Genomic DNA, 23,265 nt, shown 5'->3' with positions numbered 1-23,265 from the left:
GCAGAATTAGAAAGGATTGTCCCCGCAGGGCTCTCGCAGCTTCTCCTCCAGACTCTGTGTTAGATTAGAAAATATATCAAAAATCACATAGCAGTCAGTACATATAGAAAATAAACCACAATCACAAGTGCAGAAAGGAAGAGAAGTATCGTCACATTTTTACTAGGGCTGTCAATGATTAAAATAGTTAATCGGATTAATTGCCAATTTTTTATCTTTTCAAAATGTACCTTAAAGGGAGATTTGTCAAGTATTTAATACTCTTATCAACATTCAAGTTGGCAAATTTGCTTGCTTTATGCAAATGTATGTATATATTTATTATTAGAAATCAATTAACAACACAAAACAATGACAAATATTGTCCAGAAACCCTCACAGGTACTACATTTAGCATAAAAATATGCTCAAATCATAACATGGCAAACTGAAGCCCAACAGGCAACAACAGCTGTCAGTGTGCTGACTTGACTATGATTTGCCCGACACTGCATGTGATTATCATAAAGTGGGCATGTCTGTAAAGGAGAGACTCGTGGGTACCCATAGAATCCATTTTCATCCACATATCTTGAGGTCAGAGGTCAAGTGACGCTTTTGAAAATGGCCATGCCAGTGTTTCCTCACCAGAATTTAGCGTAAGTTTGGAGCGTTATTTAGCCTCCTTTGTGACAAGCTAGTATGACATTATTGGTACCAATGGATTCCTTAGGTTTTCTAGTTTCATATGACACCAGTATCTTCACTCCAGCTATAGTCCGCTACAGTTTCTGAAAGATTGGTGGCCTGTCAGATTTTTAAAAGGTTAATTAAAAATCGCAAGTTGCATTAATGTGTTAAAGAAATTAGTGGCGTAACATCAAATTTGTGTTAACGCGTTATTAGCACGTTAACTTTGACAGCCCTAATTTTTACACTTTTTAAAATTGTATTTTGTGAATTGGATTTTTTCCTGAAGGACAACCTCTGCATGAGGAGGCATTGATTCCTGGTGATGCTTTTGTGTGTATATGTCCGTCTCTATTCTGATGGGTTACATTTGCAGGTTTGAAGTCAATCAATACCAACACCACCCTGTCTGGTCTCTCTCTCTCTCTGCTCCCTCCACCATCAAATCCTCCGTCTTCATGTTCTGTCCTCTATCTGTCACTGTCAGATGCACAGACTGATCGTGGTCGCAGTGGTCAGACGCCCACGTCAGAGCCACAGCTCGTCGCTCAGCGTGAGCTTGTCTGGAAGTGTGTGAATGTGTGTGTGCGTGTCTGTGGGCTCCCACGTACGTTTGGTGTCTGGTCGTAGAGCAGAACATGACAGAATGGAGCCGCTTCCGCAGTTCACACTCTGAAGTTCAGGGTTTATGCCGTGACTCAATCAAGTCCTGAAAGAGTTTCTGAGTGGAGATGTTAATAAGTTATGGAATACATCACCATGCTGCATGGTAAAAATCTCTAAGATATCACAATATCCTGGAGAGAACTGGGATTATCTATATTTAAAAAATACTGTATCGGAAAACATGAAAAGAAAATTAGTTGCGAGTATCTTTAGTCATGTGTTTTTGGTCTTTATATAAGCGAGACATTTCTTTCTACAATTAGGTTTGTAGATTGAGATTTCTGTTTTACGCAGCCATTGTGTTTGTAAATAGAGGGGGCCACTCCCAGTTGTAGCTCATGAATAATTATGTTATTATTATACAAATGAGCTCCAAACAGCCTGAGGCAGATAGGCAGGTGTGGAGGTTTTGGAGTAACCGAGTAAATGTATCCATTTAAACATTTAAATGACTTAATAAAATCCATCCTCATTTAAAAAGCTTATCTTGAAAGCTATCACTATCCTCTCTTCTCACCGTATCTCACCTCCCATCAGCAGCAGATTTATATCCAGCGTAGTAACCATAGCTACGCATGGCACAAAAGGCACATTTTTGGCTGGTGCCTGGTTTTTATCTCTGAGCTTTTAACCCCCGATGAGCAGAGGCACAGCTTGAGATCCTTGGCCTGCTTTGGTCGCTCCGCAGTCTAAGCTGACAGTTATTGCTGTTTGAGCTTTTTCCATCAGAGTCCCTCGGCACTGAAATGACCTGCTGAGCACCTCACTGTCCCTTTTTTAAAATGTTTTGAAAAACACTTCAAATCTGGTCTGTTTACATTATATTCTGTGCTGTTTTGTGTGAATCATTTCATGATGACTATTGTTTCTGTTTTGTTTTACATTGATTTTCCTTCATGACTCACAATCTTATTCATATAACACATCTATGACTTTTCTTTTTATTATTATTTAACCTGACATTGCTCCAGCTGCGGGCGTTGAGCCTCTAACAGGGAGGGTGCAGTGATGTATTGTTCCCTGCCATGCAGGAGGTGCAGGTTTGAACAGGTCTTTCAATCTCCATCATGTCAAAACAAAATACAACACGGTGTGATGAAAGGGGAGGGTGTATGTTTCTACGTGTGATGGTGTAGGGGCCCAAGATATCTTTTTTTTTTTTAATACGATATGTTTGAGGTTATACCCTAAGCATACTGAAACCCAGTTAAGATAAGATAAGATAAGATGAGATAGAACTTTATTAATCCCGAAGGAAATTCTTGTGCCAGAGATTGCTCAAAAATACAACAAAATTACCACAAGTTCAAATGTATAAAATACAATTGTATAAAATAAAAAGTACTATTTCTAGCACCAGTGCCTAAACGAATAACAATTAAGTAAAATACATTTAGTAAAATTAGTAAATAAGATAAGTAAATTAAAAATAGGTAAAGTAAGCTAAAAACAGAAAATTAAGTAATATTGCATGTGATGAGAAAATAAGTAATATTGCACATATTGGACATTAATATTGCACACAATTAACAGTGATATTGCACATGAGAATGGAAAAAGTAGTATTGCACATGATATTGATATTATTGTTGTTGTCAGTGTCCAGTGTTTTCAGTAATTAATACACAGTTTTACATTTAAGATATAGACTCAACTTTACTTATATATAATATAAATTACATTAGGAGTGTCATTTCGTTGCCATGTAGTCTGGACTGACTGCAATGTAGTGACATAGAATAAAAGGGGGGAAAGACCACTAATGGCGGGTGGGAAGGGAGGTTGATGGGTCCAACAAACCCAGGACTTTCAACCAGGAGACCAGTGTTGAAGACCGTTGTTTTCTTTTGTAAGTTATGTTAGTCACGTTAGTCACGTGTTTCGTAGAGATGTTTGTCACATGTTTTCCATAGTGATTTTACATTGCTTCTATACATATTTTACTTAGTTTACATACTTATTTTAAGGCCAACCATGTTGCTTTTCCTAAACCTACTGGTTTAAGATATGTTATGGCATATTCACATTATCGCGGAAAAACAACTTTTGCATCATCTCTTCCATTATTATGTATGGGGTATGTTGTGACTGCTTTGTACGGATGTCTGCTAAGTGCAGAGAGGAGCAGTGTTGCGGCAAAAGTTCAAATTGCTTTGACCCAAGCTGTGTTGACCTTTGTGGGCGCCGCCAATTGCTGTTGATCACTGCTTTAATCCATCGTACTAATACATTATCAAGGGTTTGGCCAGCAGATGTTGCCATATTTATACCAAATGCTTTGAAACAGTGAACCACCTTCAACACTCTTGCTTCATAGTGCTTCAGTGCTTCAGAAAGCTTTTGAATATAAATCCTGAGGCTCAGGTTGAGAATCTGCGAGTCAGCTGGATCTACAGACGGGGTATTCCCCATGGTTTTGAGATAATTACTTTCTTCCCTTATGACAACCCTATTGAATTTAGATTAGGCCAATAACAAACCTGCGACACTGCATGCCCTCTGCATCGCATCTTGTCGATAGGCTGCTAATGTGCCCGACCCATGTCTCATTTCTCCTCGCGTGGCATCAGCTGGTCCCCCTCTGCAACCACAGCGGCTGCCCACAGGCGAGCACCACCAGCACTGTGGCAGATGAGGCGGACAGAGGAAGTCTCATCAATAATGGAGAGCGGTAGCTGGGGGAGAGGAATCGCGGTGGAGTGAGTGAGAAGTGCAGCTGGTGTGTTTGTCTTATTTCTTCCAAATGGACATTTTCAGATGACACTCCCCACAGGGCATGCGTAAAAGGAAGGAGGCTATTAATAGCTTTGAATAAATTGTGTAATTTGTGTTTGCGTCTGGCCATATTTTAGCAATTTCTTTCTTTGCTTTTCTGTCATAATTTCCCCAGGGCGTAGGACAAATAAACTAATTAATAACACAGGAAAGTATAGCTTTTTTTCCCTCTGTTGTTTTTTTTATGGCCATGCAAGTTGTTTTCATACTGTATGAGGAAAATGTGAAATAACTGTGAAGCTGAAATCAGCAACATGGGGTGTAGTCATGGGTGTAAAAGGCACACCCCATGAAGGCAAAAACAAAAATGTCATCAATTTCCTGTCAAGCAGCTTGTAACTGTACCTCCTCAAAATCCTCAGAGGAACACACACACACACAATGATTAACTCTCCTGACAGCTATCCAGATGCAAACAGAAATCCCGTCACAGAGGCACTGGGAATGACCCAGTGGCTGTTATAGTGTGGCAGCGTCTCCTCCCAGCTGCCATCCTGCTCATTCCCTTTCTTCAATGCCTCTCATTGTATTGGGAAGAGGAGGCCCATTCTTACTCACATCTCTCTCGTGCTCTTGTTTCTCCAGGGGCCAGCCCTGAGGACGTGAAACTGTTGGGAGAGTTTGGATGTCACCGGTGACACAGCTTCGCACTGCATTTGACCACCTTCAACCGCACACATCTCTGCTCTCCGGGCGGCGGCACCAATTAAGGCGGGCTTGAGACGAAGAGTTGTGACAGTATCCGACGACACAAGGAGGACAGCAATACACTGGAGGAGGGGCCTGTGGTTGCTGCAGACGGGCAGAGGACTGCTTGTGAGTATCCTATTGTTCTTATTGTTGTGGGGTTGCACATTTCCATACAACAGACCTGGACTGTACTACACTCTCCCATTTGATGTTTTTCCAGTACAGCAATCAGGGTTTACACTATAATTTTTATTGCCGTTAATATTCCAGAACTACTGGACAGATGTTTTAAATGGCAATATAATAGCAGTCTAAAGTGGTCTAAAAAATTAAATAAAAGACTTGTCAAATTCCACGTTTGTCAAATTCAAAATAGTATTGTGTGGCTCGTAGGGCTGTAGCCTACCGAACAGTTTGAAGCTTCATTCATAACGTTGACATTCAAATTATTATTAATACCTTACTGAAACATTGTGTGCAATAGTCCACCTTCATTTCCCCTCAGACTCTCTCTCTCTCTCTCAGTGGCGGCGCTCCTCATCTCTGTAATTGTCTCAGTCCAAAGCCCAAAAGTCAATATTTATTGAAAAAAGATAGATAATCATTTTCAAAATTCATAAGTTGTTTTTATATAATGAAATATTGTGCTTCAATCCATATTTGTTGGTGCTTAGCCTTTCAAAAAACAACATTTTCACTGAGTCAGAAAACATCATAAAATATGACGACAGACATTCAAAGCTTCATTCAAAAACCTCAATAGAAGTTTAATTGTAAAAATAAATAAATAAATGACATCCAGTACCAGTAATGGCTTAGTCTGAGCCATTTTGTTTCCCATTTGTAGAGCCATGAATTTTTTTCAGCGAACACACATAACAGACAGCCAGCGGACCGTGAGGAGATATTCGCTGAGTTTGACAAAAAGTGTATTGGGTTGGAATCATAGCGGAGGCATGTAAACTTTGTATAACATAAGTTTATATTTAAGTTATCTTGTCACATAATATAAGGCTATTTAATATTCTATTCATGAATTTATCCATTTTATTTGGCATATTTTCCAACAGACATTTTGGCCGTTGATCATTTAATCTGCTGGACAACAACAGTACAAAAATGTAAACCGTGACAGCAATTAAGAAGTTCATAACCAGTATTCCATCTAAAAATCAATGTGAGATATTGATTCCTTTGTCAGGAACAGTGTATTTCTATCCAGAGATGTTTTTCAAATATATGAGGATATTTTTTCATCTCTGTAACTGCCTTATGCAGACAGCCGGGTTGACCTTGACAATCTTGCTTTATTCTTTTTTTTTTTCGCTGTCACTAACGTTAACAAACACGCAGATGCCTTATTTATTCATTTCTCTCTGCAAGGCAGCTAAAATTAAAACTCTGTGAGCATCAAATGATGCGGATAAAGGCAAAAGGAGGATGCAGGTGATAGTACCTCCACTCTGTGTCTCACTCTATCATGGCCGTCTTCCTACTTTCTGTCTCGCTGCCTGTCCAATAGATGTTCCATTTTCACCAGGAAATCCAGTAGAGGAATTAGGTGGAAGACAGGGGCAAAATGATCTGACAGATCCACTTACCTCTGGAGCCTGCGATCCCCCTGGCCTCTGATATTATTAGAGGTTGATATATATATGGGCATAGTGCATGGGAGCATGAGGGAGACGATTGGGAGGTGAGGAAGGCAGGGATAGGTGTGAGAGCTCAAGATCCGACGCTGCTGATGACAAATCCGAGGGAATAATCTTAAGGTGTGGAGGCAGCAAATGATGAGATAGTGAGGAGGGGGAGAGAGAAAGAGTGAGAATGGCTTGGCTTTAAAATTGCTTGTAGGCTCTGTTGTCTCCTCACACTACCAAAGAAAATATCATGATTTCTTATTGGCAAGCCGAGGGTAAGATGAATATAAACCTTATACTCTCATACAGTATTGCCTTTTTTCCCAGTGCAAACAAACACAGCCGAAATAAGACAGGTTAGCACACAGATCTATAGCGCTTACATAAACCACAGAGCCCTGGGATCACAGCACTGGTCGATAGCAATGTTTCACACTGCACCAAATATTCAACTTTTGTATATTATACCAACTGCTCTCAGATAAATGATAAAACAAAAAGCATAACAGTGAAATCAAGATGTTTTTAAAAGGCAGAACATAGATATACTGTAGTTATTGGATATGCTTTGACAAACCAGTCATGCAGCATTTTTTTTACAGATATTCATGGTCACCAGAGGATGAATCCTCCTGACTTCCCAGACATTTCCTCTAATGCAGGCCCGCTCATAATAATAATAATAATAATGATAATAATAAGAAGAATTTCGACATTTCTGGCTTCTAGTAGAATATCTTGACAATAAGGGAATAAATTGCCATGAAATTTAGTACAGATTAGGGTTGACGAAGTTAACAGAACAATAACGCCTTAACACAAATTTGTTTTAACGGCACTAGTTTCTTTAACGCATTAACACAACTTGCGATTTTTAGGTTGTAGCGGGCTCAGTTTTTAAGCTAGATAGAAGATACTGGTATCATATGAAACTAGAAAACCTAAAGAATCCATTGGTACACATCATACTAGCTTGTCGAAAAGGAGGTTAAATAACGCTCCAAACTTGCACTAAATTTTGGCGAAGAAAAACTGGCATGGCCATTTTCGAAGGGGTCCCTTAACCTCTGACCTCAAGATATGTGAATGTAAATGGATCCTATGGGTACCCACGAGTCTCCGCTTTACAGACATGCCCACTTTATGATAATCACATGCAGTTTGGGGCAAGTCATAGTCAAGTCAGCACACTGACACGCTGACAGCTGTTGTTGCCTGTTGGATTGCAGTTTACCATGTTACGTTTAATTTTTTATGCTAAATGCAGTACCTGTGAGGGTTTCTGGACAATATTTGTAATTGTTTTGTGTTATTAATTGATTTCCAATAATAAATATATACATATATTTGCATAAAGCAGCATATTTGCTCACTCCCATGTTGATAAGCGTATTAAATACTTGACAAATCTCCCTTTAAGGTACATTTTGAACAGATAAAAAATGTGAGATTAATTTGTGATTAATCAAGATTAACCATGTACAATCATGCAATCAACCGCAATTAAATATTTTAATCGATGACAGACCTAGTACAGATATTTATGATCAACAGAGGATGAATACTAATTTCAAAGCACTTAACCTGTGAAATACCTCAACATCTACATGATGGATTGGCACAAGTTTTCACAGACGTTCATGGTTCCCAGAGGATGTATCCTGATGACTTTGGTGAGCCTCTGACTTTTCATCTAGTGCCATCATCAATTTTCATCAATTTTAATCTGTCTTTGATTTATGACTGAATATTTGCAAAACTAAAGACATTCTGTCAGCCTCGACTGTACTTTGTGTTTAGCGCTAATTAGCAAATGTTAGTATGCTAACACACTAAACAAAGATGATGAACATGGTAAATATTATACCTGTTTAGCATCAGCATATTAGCATTGCCATTGTGAGCATATTGACAAAATAACCTCACAGGGTAATGCATTATACAACAGCCATGCAATAAGTCTTAAATTTGTGTTTGTTCATTTTCATTTTGTGTTTTAACGTGTTTTTGTTGAGACTGTGCAGAGAGGTATTGATTCAACTCTGCGGTCACGTTGTGTTGTTTTATCGGGCTTTATTATATTGCCATATATTTAACCATATTGCATGACACTGAATGATCTTGCATGCTATATTCCCACACGCGGCCTGTCTTTAGGCGGCTGCTATGTAAACTGTTTGCTCATGTGTGGCTCCAACATGTGAGAAAAGGCACGAGTCCATAACGTCTTCATGATCATAGTTTTATTTACAGTCTCTCCAACAAGCTTAGAGCACATAGCATATGTTATGTAATAATTTAGATAGCACTCCCAACCTCCTTAATTGGTGTGAGCTGAATTATCACTGACTAATCAACATAGCAGCCTCTCATCATAGATTTATAGACGGCTACGATTGCTGCCAGGGTGAAATTAACTCTTTCAGTCTGCGGGGAAATGTTGAAAGATGCCTGGCTGAAACACACACACACTCACACATACACACACACACACACACACACACACACGTATATGCAGATGAAACTTGTCTGTTCCTTCTGGCTGTCTCTGTAGAGCTGTCACACATGCTGCGTCTTGGAGCACCAGGAGACCGGGGTTGACTTGAATTAAACTGAGAGGATGTCCTTTCCAGATCTGCAGAGGGCCACAGAGGCGCATCCGCCCCCAGAGAGAGCTAGTCAAAAAGACAGAGGGAGGGAGAGAGAGAGAGAGATGAATGGAGGAAGAGAGGAACAAGAAGGGAGGCTGGAGATGGGGTGGAGAGGAGGAGGAAGTTAATACAAAAAAAGGGAGAAATTGTGTGTGAGAGAGAGAGATGGAAGATGAGATGGAGAAAGAGGAGGACACTAGAATAAGAAGGACGAAGAGTGGGTGAAATTGAGTGTGTGGGTGTGTGTGCGTGACAGAGTTTGACAGAAAAGAGAGAGGATGAGAAAGAAAGCTCAGAGAGGCTAAGGCCACCAGACACACCTACAGTATAATTCCTTTTTTCCCTCTGCGCTGGCCAACACTGTCTAAAACTTGCACAGATACGGTTTAATACATGAATTCAAAATTATTACTGCATCTTAAAAATTAAGATTTTATATATGGAGACCCAAAATGTTCAAAATTAATTAAATAAAAAAGACATGAAATAAATAATCATGAATTTAAAGCTGCAATGAGAAGTCGATTAATTGATTAGTTGATCAACAGAAAATTAACAGGCAACTACTTTGATAATCGATTAATCATTTGATGATTCCAGCTTTTCAAATGGGAGAATTCGCTGCTCTTCCTTCTCATAACAGTTTTGTAAATGGAATATCTTTGGATTTTCAATTGTTGGTCACATAAAAAGACATTTATTGTGAAGGGCATTACGTTCCCATACAATTAAACTTGTGGCAGCTGCCAATTCTCTGGTGCTTGCTGTTGTTTCCCTTTTCCCTGGTGTTTTTTTGGTTGAGTTGCTGAGTGATTAGAGGGTTATTCAGTTCACCTGTTGCGCAGGGTGTGGGGACTGGCTCTTAAATGATAGTTGAGAGCAGCTTGGTGCATTCCCCTCTTGGCCAATCAGGGTGTAACGACGCCCTTTCTGTAGGGCTTAAAAGAGGAGGGAAACTGCACACCCAGGGTCATTCTGATCTCTCCTTCACTCAATGCAACATGTGTTATCAGCTTTACCAGAAACTCTGGTCTGTTTTGGGCCCTTTTGGGATTCTGTGATCTTTGTGTTTTGTTTGTTGAGAGTGTTGACTCTCCTAGTTGGGGAAACAAGTTAAGTGCCAACCAATTGGGTTACCTGCACTGGGACGTTTAGGTACTATTTGTGCAACGATCTGGCTTGCCTTACGATAGCCTAACGCCTGCAGGCTGTATTTTTGTATTCTATTCATTTGTTGATTTTCAATGAAACCCTTTATACCCATTTCTTTTAGTGTATTTTATTTGGGAAAACTTTAAAGGAGGGTAAAAGGAAAAACACAAACCAATATTTCAGTTTCCTTAATTGTTTGTTAATATAGAGGCATTTGTTCATTATTGAAGAGGCATTTGTTCATTATTATTATTAAGAAGGCATTTTATTTTATATTATTATGTGGATGGGAACTGTTTTTCAGTCTTAAAGTCTGGGGAACTCAGTACCGCCACAAACTGTATTCTCAATTATGTTTCAAGAGAAACATATTTGTTTGTGTTGGATTATGGTCGCAGTTTTAAATACATGGTTAATGTTGTAAAATGAAACAAAACAAATACAAGAAATTCAACAAAACTACTTTGTTAAGTTTAGTAAAAACAAAACATGGTTTGGCTTAAAATGACTACGACATTGAAACAACACAAAACAAGATTAGGTTTAGTAAAAAAACATTGCGGTTCGGATTGACTATGTTTCACACAGGACCTGAACAGCGATCTTCTGGGGGAAAGTCCGGTGTTAGTTTGACCCATCCACGACCCTTCCCACCCGTAGTGGATTTCTTTGCTTGTTATACTCGTAATTATACCATAAAACTTTCAATAACGTTATTGTTCCACGTAACTTTCATTAACGGTCGCTCGATATAATACGTCACTTGCTTGTCCATGGACTAACAAACGTATTTGTGATACGTCAAAGATAAATGTAATCCGCAACAAAATCTAGACGCAATTGAGAATGCAGTTTAGTTGTATGGGAACGTAATTTTTAGGACACATGGCTGATTTTTTTATGTTTTATAGACCAAACAATGAATTGATTAATCATGAAAATAATCGGTAATCGCTGCATCCTTACTGGAATTTGATAAAAAGCGACGTGTAATAAACACTGTAATTGTAAAAAGAAGCAGAGTTAATATAATTGTACAATACTGAGTTCAGTTTAAAAAAGGTATTGTAATATTTCACAATTTGATGGCTATATATTTTGTTTGTATTACCTGATATTCCTCTTTTTTATGTGTCATATTTTTCTAATTGATTGTGAACCATAGTTTGTAGACTCAAAAGCCTGACAGTGTTTAAGATCATAATTCATGTGATTCAAGAGTTACCATTCTGAACACATGGCTCATATGGTTATCAGGATTCTGGTAATAAACACAATAGTCAGCAATTATAGGTAATACAGCACCATCTGCATAGAGAGGAGAGAAAATTCAGATGTTGTACGCTGTTAGATGCAAAAAAATGACAGCATTGGGTGTACTTTATGTGTTAATCTGCCTCAGTCTTTATCACAGCTGCAGCATTCGGACTAATCTCCCAAACAGAGGTACACTGTACCAGTATGTAAAAAGCTGAGCATATACAGAAAAGTGCAGTGTATGTTTAGAATAGATTACAGTAATGTCCTGAATGTCCTACGGCTGCAGAGCAGATTTAGAATAGACCATCATTTTCTATATCCCACCTCCAGGCATTGTTATTAACAGTAAGTGCGTCCCTGTGTCTCTCCCTTCCCCTGGATGATAAACACGCTGGAGACCAAGGTTTTTGTCGAACAAGAAATTGGAACATAAATTATTAAGTGAGAATGCGCCTTCCCAAAAAAAGCATCCATTGTATTTCTCCTTATGCCTGCTGCAAACTAGACAATCCTTGAACCTCCTGCCTAGATTTCAGCTCGGTGTTCGGGTGAGCTTGTTACTCTTAATACAAGGAAGACACTGCTCATCATTGTCGCTCCAGCAAATCTACTGTGAGCTCTTCGGAACATTTCTTCTGCCCTTTGTTGCACAATCTCTTTGTTCTGTAATGACACAAACCTGCTACGCAGAAGACCTACAGGCGACGTTTTCTCATTTCAATTCCAGGGCATTAGCTGCTGAATTATTCCAAGATTAATGATGACACTCCAAGCATGACGCACAATCATTGTATGTGATTACTTATACGAAACGAGCGGTTCAAAGATAATAACACACATTTGGTGGTTTTAGGAAGTGCTTAAATGCATCAATGTTTACTTGCTTTTTCCACCTACACCACAATTACATTTGTCCCCTTGGCAGTTTTCTGTCGCATTAATTCTCACAAGCCAAGTGAGCACACAAATGGCTGACCTAAAAATGTGTTGGTGAAAAAGCGGCTGCCATGAAAAGGCTTTGTGAATGAATTTTTGTGCTTTTTAGTTTATCTTGTACTCCACCAGTCATTTCTAAATGATTTTTCAAAGACAGACCTTTGAACTTGTAATCAAACTACCCACTAATTGCTAACTTCCTTTGAGACATTCAAAACAGAAAATGTCTACAAAAATGTTGAAATTAGGTCTTTTAAATACTTCAAACTACTGTAAGAACTGCTGAAAGGACTAAGTGCAACAGCAGCTTGCAACAGCTGTGAAGCACTTTTGCAAGGACACAGATTTCTCACACTTGGATAATGTTGTATTGTAAGATTAGAAGGAGTAAAACAATGTTGTGCAATGATGCAACTGTTTGCAATTTCATTGTTATCATGAGAAATGTCTCTTAACGTTTCCCTCTTGAACATTGAATTATTCAGTGCACAGCAACCTGGTTTTGGAGTGTAAACCATTCGCAGAGGAGCTGTATGGCACAGTTACAGTAACAAACACACCAAATGCAGGAGGCATGCAAACTGAAAGCCAAATCATGGTGAAAAGCAAGTATTTTTTAGCACACAAAAGCTAAAATGAGCACAGTAGATCATTGAAAGTTCAGCATTTGAACAACTCAATTCCACCCAAACCAACATGACCCAAATAAGTGGTTCAGTCTCCCAGACATTTTGGGATTTATCCACGAGCCAGCTGGCTGCAGCACTTTACGGTACCTGCACACAGTGAGCTCCTGCAAGATTAGATAACTAGCACTGCTCCAAGACTCGGCGAGGTCCTGGGGAATTGTGAAAGTTGGCGTTGAGTTGTCTGATGAAACCCACACACGTACATGCAGCCATGTTTGCACACACAAAAACACAAGCACAGATATAAACGTATCCACTTGCACGCACACACAAACAGGGAGATCCTGAAGGCTTTTAAAGAAGTTAAATCACCCTGAAGCCCATCAGACCACATCAGTGTTTGAGTGTGTGTATGTTTGCATCATTAGACAGCCCCGGGTTGGCCCAACTAGCAGCAGTTAACAGGACAACAGCCTTAACTAAAGCACAACCCCCCAGAATTGCACCATCTCCGTTGGGAAGCAAACTGGGATACACCAACATTGTCTCGCCCTGCAGCTACACAGCATCAACAAACTCCTCTGAGGCAATCCTATTGCTCCATTTTCCAGCCCAGCATATGGCCACTGTGTATGGTGTTTAGTGTTTGGGAGAAGAAACAAGCTATTTTTTATTCCATATTATCAAAGCTTTGTGCACTGAATTGTAGTTAGTCTCACACAGCCTGTATAAGTCTCATCAGGTTACATTTAAGTCTGAAACACTGAACCTGGTAGGTTGGAAGGTCCAGAGTGTAGCATTTAGGAGGATCTATTGGTAGAAAGATGCACTCAGTAGAGTGCAGATCTCCGCCAGGTGTGTCTGCAACAACCACTGCTCATTTTAATCCATGAAGATGTCTGCACCGGCTCTGTGCAGACGCACGTCTCAGCTCCGTCTCACGGGCGTAACCGCGACTTCAAGCGTTTATTTAGGCTGCAAGTCTACTGAGCAAACTGTTTTCCCCCACTGTGTTTCTGGAGCGGCGGCGATGCACTCAGCTATGTGTAGTTCCGTTAGCTGTTAGCGACGGCAATGCCTTCAGCTCTGTGTGTACTGGTTGTTCCATTAGCCGTTAGCTGTTAGCCGAACACACCGTCCAAAACAATGAGCAAACTGTTTTCCCCAAATGTGGCTGTGTGTGAAATCACATACTAACATATTATTCATACAGAGTATCTAGTATAGTATGTGGATTCTGTGTATGTTAGAAAAGCCCGGGTATATACTATATCAGCAAGAATTTCTGAGTATGAGACGTGAGCTTACTGCACATTCTCAATTGTCATTTGTTACACAAATCATGTCACAAATGAATAGATGAAGATCAATAGTTGTTCTGTCATTTTATCATAGAACACGATCAAAGCAGAGAGGGCGATAATGAACAGCGACATTTGAATGTTCAGAGCTTGCCAACCATGACAGGACAAACTGACACGTACAAACACTCATCTGGTTGGTTAAGATACAAACAAACACACATACACATACAAAGAACTGAAGCAATATGCAGCGGGAAGCTGTACGAAACCGCTTCATCATGTAGGATTACCATCTGAAAGAGGGGATGTGCTGTATGTTTGAGTGTGCTTTGAGTTCTCAGTCCTGCCTCGACTCAAAACAATGTGTTAGTCTGAATTGGACAAAGGCGTTAATCAATAGTAAGCCGGTGAAAATCTTCTGCGATGCTCAAACACAAACGGTTATTTCTCTGTCCACTTGGATCTCTAAATGCTCAAGATAAATTGAGCATGAGCCAGGCAAGGAAAGCACATCCTACTCAAAATCACATTAAAGGTCGGCTCTGTAAATTTTCAAAAGAGGACATGATGCTTGTTGTTGAAATGCTGTCGCCACAATTTTGACTCTGTTCCTAGAATGATTTATCACATTTGAGGTGTTTTTTTTTCTCTGCAAACACATTGCTTCCAAGAGATTTTGTTAAAAAGACTGACAGCACCTGAAAAGTAAACATGAGAGGTTTGTTTTCGCATTTACAACATCACAGTTTTCAATATTTTGTGTGATAATGAGGCTGTCAAAGTTAACGCAATAATAACACAGTAACGCAATTTCGGTTTAATGCCACCAATTTCGCAACTTGCGATTTTTAGGTTGTAGCGGGCTCCGTTTTAAAGTTAGATTGAAGATACTGGCATCATATGAAACTACAAAACCTAAGGAATTCATTGGTACCAACCATGTAATACTAGTCATATGGGAGTCTCCCCTTTACAGACATGCCCACTTTATGATAATCACATGCAGTTTGGGGCAAGTCATAGTCAAGTCAGCACACTGACACACTGACAGCTGTTGTTACCTGTTGGGTTTGAGTTTTCCATGTTATGATTTGAGCATATATTTTATGTTAAATGCAGTACCTTTGAGGCTTTCTGGACAATATTTATCATTGTTTTTTGTTATAAATTGATTTCCAATAATAAATATAAACATACATTTGCATAAAGCATATTTGTCCACTCCCATGTTGATAAGAGTATTAAATACTTGACAAATCTCCCTTTAAGGTACATTTTAACAGAAAAAAAAATGTGCGATTAATTTGCGATAAATCACGATTAATCATGAACAGACATGCGATTAATTGCAATTAAATATTTTAATTAATTGGCAGCCCTAGATTAAAGCAATTGACAGAATGATAACTAATGAAAACTTTAAATCAAACTATTCAGAAACATATTGAAAATATAACCAAACGCTGTCAAACACTGCCTATGATGACGCACATAATCCAAGTAAACATCTGACATTAATACATGATTGCAGCCATATGAATAGTTGTGTGAAGCCTATGACCTTTTCTCTTGCTTAATGTCTCCACTCCATCCATCCAAACAGAAATCCTCGTGCTCCTTTAAAGGTCAAAGGGCCAGAAGGGTCGGTCAGACTTCAGGGATACATTCATCAAACTCATGACGTCATGTCACCTCTAAAGGGGTCATAAAAACACGTCAGTTTCGTTAGTTACCAACCAAGAAATCTACTTAAGATGTGTATTTTACTACAGTGGAAGTGATGAATGTTTTGTGAGAGAACAAGGCTTCACTTAAGGCTGAAAATATTCTAATTATGATCATCTGCAAGCAGATTGTCATTCTAATGTAATATGCATGCATTGGCATCTGATGTCATGAAGTAATGAAAGCCGTTGACCGTAAAAACAGAATTAGTATCATTGTGCTTCAACATGAGAAGCTGTTTGGGGGATGTGTAATGATATGGGTCTTTAAACTGCAGGAAAAAAGTAGCCTTTGATTCGTGCAATCAGCAGACTTGAAGCAGTGAAGGAAGGCGCTGGCTAAGAACAGAGTGATTGAATGCAGCTCTGATAACACCTGATTGTAGCTCGGTCCCATCCACATCCTCCCCTCTAACTTTGTAATTGTCCAACCCTCCCTGGACTTTACAGCTAGATGGCCTAATTGGAGCCATTTCCACATATAATGTGTCAGCTCCAAGGGGGTTCATTATAGATGATGGGTCGACCCACCTCAGCTATTCTTCAGCCCCTCTTAAGGGTCCTGTGGTTCGGTGTAGTGACGGATACAGTAGGGTTTCCCTCAGCCCACAGGCTATTGATCATCATTAGGAGGGAGGAAAGTCATGCTGGTTTCATTGTGTGACTGTGTTGGCGTATATATGTGTGTGTCTGTGTCACTATGAGCACAGGCCTGCAGAAATGACTCACCTCTCATGCGTCAAACTAAACTAAAGGGAACATCATAATGACTGTTGCAGTTGTTGGTGGAAAATAACAATGTAGGACACATGGCCGAGATACATGTGAACATTGGAAAATGCTAAATCCTGCTCGCTAAAAGTTGCTAATTTAAGCAACTTTAAAGGAATGGTTCGACATTTTGGGAAATACTATTATTTGCTTTCTAGCAAAGAATTAGATGAGAAGATTGATACCACTCTCATGTCTGTCTGGTAAATACTAACCTGTCTGAAGGAAACAAAATCTGCCCTACCAGCACCTCTAAAGTTCACTAATTGACACAAAAACCGAAATGTAGAAAAGGACAAGTTGCAGTTTTACAGGGGTTATGTGCAGAAATTTTTCTTGACAATGCACAATGACTTTCTGGAGTCTCTGCTGGCTGTCTAGCAACCTAAGACAGGAGAAAACTCCAGGAGCTGATTAGAAATAGTCCAGCACCTAACCTCACGTAAAAACCACAACTTGTCCTTTTTGCACTTCAGTATTTGTACAGATTAAACTAATGAGATATAACATGTTAATTTAGACCTGTTGTTTAGCGGATATTGTTACCTTAGGACAGAACCAGGCTAGCGTTTTCTCCTGTTTGCAGTCCTTGTGATAAGCTAAGCTAATCGGCTGCTGGCGGATACTTCATGTTTACCGTACAGACTAGGGCTGGGGCGATTCGTTGACGTATTCAACGTCATTGATTACAAAAATACGTTGATTTGCATAACGTGCGTCGGTGCATCACAAGAATGTCTTCCCCCGGTCAAAGCATTTAATCCCCCCGAGAACAAGCTGCAGCTAAAAAACCTGTGGAAGTATTTTAGACAGAGACCCAACAATGTGGTGCTCTGTAAACTCTGCAGATTGGAAATGGGCTATCACAGCAGTACAACTGCTATGACACTTCCAAAAACGAAAGCATCCCGGAGTGCTTTGTCAAGACAGCCGCGGCAGCAAGACAGCACCACCCTGTTCACTTTGTGTCCCAACCAAAGCATGATATATTAAGATTATCAACACGCATTTCAATGTGTTTCTGTTTGTAGTAGGCACTTAACATTGATTTTCTAAATGTTTCTTCATCATGTTAATAATTAGTAATTTCTGCACTGCTGCTGTTACAGTAAGGTTACACTGCGTGTCGTCTAACGTTATTATTTGTCCGTTTTGTATTTTCTGTTTACCTAACGGCCATGTATGAGTGAGAAATGACTTTAACTAGCATTAGTCTGTTGTCACAGTCTGTAAATCGTTCCAATTATTTTCCTTACCCAGACTGATGCAAAAATACATTTTACTGTGATTATCTTAACTGCATATTACTCCAGTGATGAAATCAATATGCAGTATTTCATAACCATTTAAAATTTTAAGTCAAGTATAGGTAAAGAAACTGATTCTCCAGTTCAGAGTTCTCCAGGTAAATCAAAAAATAAATCGTTAGATTAAAGTGGCAGTAGGCAGTATATTTTTGGCATCATTGGGCAAAAATTCCATAATAACCTTTCAGCATATTGTAATCAAGTGTCAAGTTTTGAGAGATAACTAGACTTCTGCACCTCCTCATGGCTCTGTTTTCAGGCTTTAAAAAATCTACTTTGGCCAATCACAGGTCATTTCAGAGAGAGAGCATTCCTATTGGCTGGGCTCCGGTCATGTGACTGGAACTTGGCGTTCCTTCAAGATATCTCAACATGGCTGCCAGGTCACAAACTTTCTCATTTTACAGCTAAACCGGGCACTACAAGATGATTCTGAAAACATTTGAGGCGAGAAATAAGCATTCACGTTACATAATATTGATTCATATTTGATCAGCGCTGCCTAGTTTGACTGTTTGGTTTGAGTTTGCGAGTGATTGACAGCCGGCTCTCATAGACGGCAGATGGACAGCAGATCCCAGATCAGCTCTGACTGCTTGTTTTCCTCCGGTCTGTGAAATCTTGCCAATGCCGTTAGGAGCACCGGAGGACACCGGAGGTTTTCAGGTTTTATAAAAATAACTTTTTTTAAATCATATTATTATCCAATCTTGCCTACTTCAGCTTTAATCAATAAAAAAATAATTGTTGGTGCAGCCCTAGTACAGACATTACAGTGGTATTGATCTTCACATCTAAATCTTGAAAGCAAATAAGCATATTTCCCAACATGTTAAACTAATTCCTTTAACATCAGCATTCTGAGCATGACAGCATTAAACTGTGAGCATGTTAGTACAGTACGCTGCCACTAGCACTTAGCTCACGTACAGCCTCAGTGTACTTGAGGTACTATGCAGAGAGTAGGCTAGCAGTGCTGTAGACTCTAGGTAGATAAGGACATGTCTGGTTTGGTCTGGTAATGAAGGTGTTTAAGGTAACATTTGGATTATGGTTTTGGTGTATTTTAAGCCCTGTCCCTCATTATTATTATTATCACAAGGACACAGTACTGTTTTTACCGTGCTTGCAGAGTACCCATGAAGCTTAAAATCGCCATTTGGATTTGGTGACAGCGTTGCTGTCAGTCACCACGGTGCTCTTTATCTCAGCAAAGTCATTGCTCCGTTGAGTCAGTGACACCTCTGTAATGTAGCATCAGCAGACACACAGTCGCTGTGTCAACACTGTTCTGTCGGTGTCATCTTTCTGTGCCCCCGGGTGCTCTTTGAATGCGACTGTGCATAGCCGCATACAAGCAAAGGACAAATAATAATAGTAAGTGGTAAGCAACGATTTGAAAGGCCAGCAAAGAGCAGATTATCAAGGCTCCGGTTGAAATGTTAAAGGTGCCTTGTTTTACATTGAGCTGGAAACTATGCTGACTCGCTTCTTCATTAGGCCTGCATTCAACATCATCACTTATCTGACATTTTACCAGAGATCTTTAAATGTCAGTGCTTTTATGGTGGTATTCAAGAAATGCCATTTGTGTGAAAGTGGTGCATAGGTGCTAAACTGTTTTTGATATGGAATTTAAATTAATAATGTGGAATGACCAGCTGCTGCTAAGAATTATTTTAATATACAGTACAATGTGATATGATTACATTAGTAAGATCAGGTATTTCTCTCTTGGTAATAGTAGGAAACAGATACTAACATATGATTTTTAGGTGCTTTTTCATGTCTATTTTGTTCAGTGTTTGGACTACAACCTTGTCAACAAATGAGTGCAAATACATAAAACGTATTGGGATTTTTAGGATATCATGAAATGCACTGCATAAACCATTAGCAAATGGAATGACTCACACATGCAGTAAGCATGGGAAATAATAATAATAATGTCGCATCCACTAATTACCAAAGCTATTAAATGAGTCTCCGCCACAAATTAGCTGTCTCCTGGGGGCCGTGTTTTACTGGCAGGTTCAAAGCTAATGACAGCATGTCATAGAGGGAAATCACATATACCAACACTCTGACTAATTATGTAATTAAGAAAACACCAGAGATGGACATGAGCAAACTGGCAGCTGCGTTGAGTCCATAATTGTTATGTGCCAAGTTCATCTGCATCAGACATATCTTTAAAACCTCTACTTATCCTGGGGAAGGTTTTGCTGAGCACGCACGCTGTCCTCCAGCGCTTCCTGATTCAAATTCACACATGCAGCCGAGCTACACTGCTACACACTCTTGACACCACAGAGCCACCCTGTGTTCCCACGTTGGTCATGGAGCTTCATTATCCTTACTGGCTTGTCTGTCCAACCTGAGGCTACTGGTGTTCCCATATGTCTTTTTTTCATACCATCAGTCTTAACTTTCAAATCCCAGTTTTCCTTCTTCATGGCTGAAGTATTAAATATGTTTTATTAACAGGGCTGTCAAAATTAGCGCAATAATAACGCAACGTTTTAACGCCACCAATTTCTTTAACGCATTAATGCAAATTGCGATTTTTAGGTTGTAGCTGGCTCAGTTTTAAAGCTAGAGGGAAGATACTGGCATCATGTGAAACTAGAAAAACCTAAGGAATCCATTGGTACCAATGATATCATACTAGCTTGTTGCGAAGGAGGCTAAATAACGCTCCAAACTTGTACCCACAAGTCTCCCCTTTACAGGCATGCCTACTTTATGATAATCACATGCAGTTTGGTGCACGTCATAGTCAAGTCAGCATGCTGACACACTGACAGCTCTTGAGTTTGCCATGTTATGATTTGAGCATATTTTTTATGCTAAATGCAGTACCTGTGAGGGTTTCTGGACAATGTTTGTCATTGTTTTGTGTTGCTAATTGATTTCCAATAATAAATATATACATGTATTTACATAATGCAAGCCTATTTACCCACTCCCATGTTGATAAGAGTATTGAATACTTGAAAAATGTCCTTTTATGGTACATTTTGAACAGATACAAATGTGATTAATTTGCGATTAACGCCGATTATCTATGGACAATCCTGCGATTAATCGCGATTAAATATTTTAATCGATTGACAGCCCTACTTATTAATAAAATTCAGTTTGTTTGATTGTGAAAAATTAAATCCTTCAGATACCCAATGATTCTGATGTCATTGTCAAACAAGCAGCTCCTTAAGGAAAGTCTTAATGTCTCTTTTTCTTCTCTATTTACACCAATTATTTCCCATCCCAAACAAAACTCTCGGCTACACTGCCATTGCATTGGATCAAATCCCCTAAGTTTAATTAGCGATGATCAGCTTCATAATTATATATATTTTCCCTCCACAAGGGCATATAATTGGGGGACTTTGACGCTGTGGAATCTTTCAGTGGAAAAATCCATGGTCTAACCCTCATTACGGAGCTCAGCAGAGCTAGCATGTTGAAGTCTGAGAGCGGGAACCAGTCGAACACCTAAACTCCCTCTCAGGAAGCAGCCTTTAATTAGCTAATGAATCTGGGAGCTCCTTCTCTGCCAACCTTTGACCTTATGCTGAAGCATAATAAGCCTGTTCACAGTGCGAGACATGTCACATGTGGTTGAAATCAATGCCCTGTACACCAAAACCAATTTTAATGAGATAAACGCTATGCTTTCCCTTTTATTGTTAGGAACTGTTGAAGTCCACATTCATGAATCATTCCTGCAGACTCTCCAAGGGTTGTAATGTATTGATTTAGTGTCATTTCCAACAAAAGTCTCCGCTTCATGATTGATATTGTTAGTTATGTTAATGGCACACAAAGGATCCAATGCCATTTTCTAATTTACAGTATAACCAAACCTCTCATGGCAGCAGTGAAAAAAACATCTAAACCATGAATATGTTATTAATTTCCTTGTTGCTACAGGGCAATTTAATCATAAAAAGGGGCTTTGGTGACCAGTCAAAATGTAAAAAAAAGTAATTATTAGCATACAAGTTCACCCTGCAAATTAAATTTAGGTCAGTGTTGTTTATGAACAGCGTTTATTCCCATTTATTAATTATAAGTACAGTATTTAAAGGAATACATTTTACATTTTGGGAAATGTGCTTATTTGCTTTCAGGTGGAGAGCAGCATAAGAAGGTTGATCTCATAATCGCTAGTAAATATAAAAGTAGCCGGTTAGCTTACCTTAGCATAAGCACAGCTGGTCTAGCAAAATCTGCCTACCAGCACCGAATTACAGTGCATTACTTTTCATGGGTATAGCTAAGAACGGTGTATGAGAACAACCGGAGAAAGCAAAAAACTGTATTTCCCAAAATGTCAAAACTGTAGGTTAAAGTTGCAAAAGTGTGAGTCTGAGATAGTCCATACTACTTTTAATAAGTTAAATCTATATGCATCAGTTTAGTACACTAATGATTCACTAATAATAAGGTATATTTTCTAGCAGTCGCTATGAGGAGAAACTATGAGACAGTGCTGTTCTCCCGTCTCTCTCCCTGTGGTCTCCCCAAGATGACATCTTCCATGACTCCATTCTGATCAGAGCTGAGCTGCGCTGACCCGACATGGCAGGTCCAGGTCTCAGTGGCAGCCTCTGCAATCCTGGCGGAGCTCCTTCAGTCTGCTCAGCCAGCTGTGAGAGGCTGCATCGTGCTCCCAGCATTGGAATTGTGCCCTGGGTGAGCCGGACTATAAATTAGTCAGAATAACTTAAGGGCAGGCTGCGCTAGGCTATCCCCCATGGTTATCGGCAGAGAAGAAAATGCCTGAAGGTTGGTGCTCTTAAATCTTTCATCATTGCTGAGGCAGCCTGATCCTGGCATGGACTGGAGCCATCAATCAGGGCCAATGCTCACAGCTAATGGGTTATTCAAGTTTTCCTGAAAATGAAACAGCCATCCTCATCGCCTAAATCAAGCATGCGAAACAGCACTTACTGCCACTCTCTCCGGCTAATTTTTTTATTAAACAGCATTTACAGTGATTGGGGTAACTGGTCTGCAAACAGTGAGAGTCTGGCAGATTAAAGCTCGACCTGTTCTGTAATAGTTTAATCACAATCCAGACAC

General features: G+C 39.5%; 1 protein-coding gene across 3 annotated transcripts in view; it reads left to right on the top strand.

Annotated features, from left to right (window-relative positions):
- b3gat1a (beta-1,3-glucuronyltransferase 1 (glucuronosyltransferase P) a) overlaps window positions 1–23,265 on the top strand; it is a 194,149-nt gene that overhangs the window by 145,198 nt on the left and 25,686 nt on the right. For 2 of the 3 annotated variants that reach the window (XM_037775205.1, XM_037775206.1), the window contains one exon: window positions 4,696–4,926. The gene's annotated coding sequence lies outside the window, so the exon portion shown is untranslated. Of the gene's footprint in view, window positions 1–4,695; window positions 4,927–22,692; window positions 22,876–23,265 lie in introns of those variants that run through there. The other variant, XM_037775207.1, reaches the window with a different exon arrangement.

Source organism: Sebastes umbrosus, chromosome 7, assembly GCF_015220745.1.
Source record: "Sebastes umbrosus isolate fSebUmb1 chromosome 7, fSebUmb1.pri, whole genome shotgun sequence".
In the NCBI taxonomy this organism is placed as follows: domain Eukaryota; kingdom Metazoa; phylum Chordata; class Actinopteri; order Perciformes; family Sebastidae; genus Sebastes; species Sebastes umbrosus.
The sequence above is the reverse complement of the archived record's forward strand: the minus strand, read 5'-3'. Positions and strand labels throughout refer to the sequence as shown.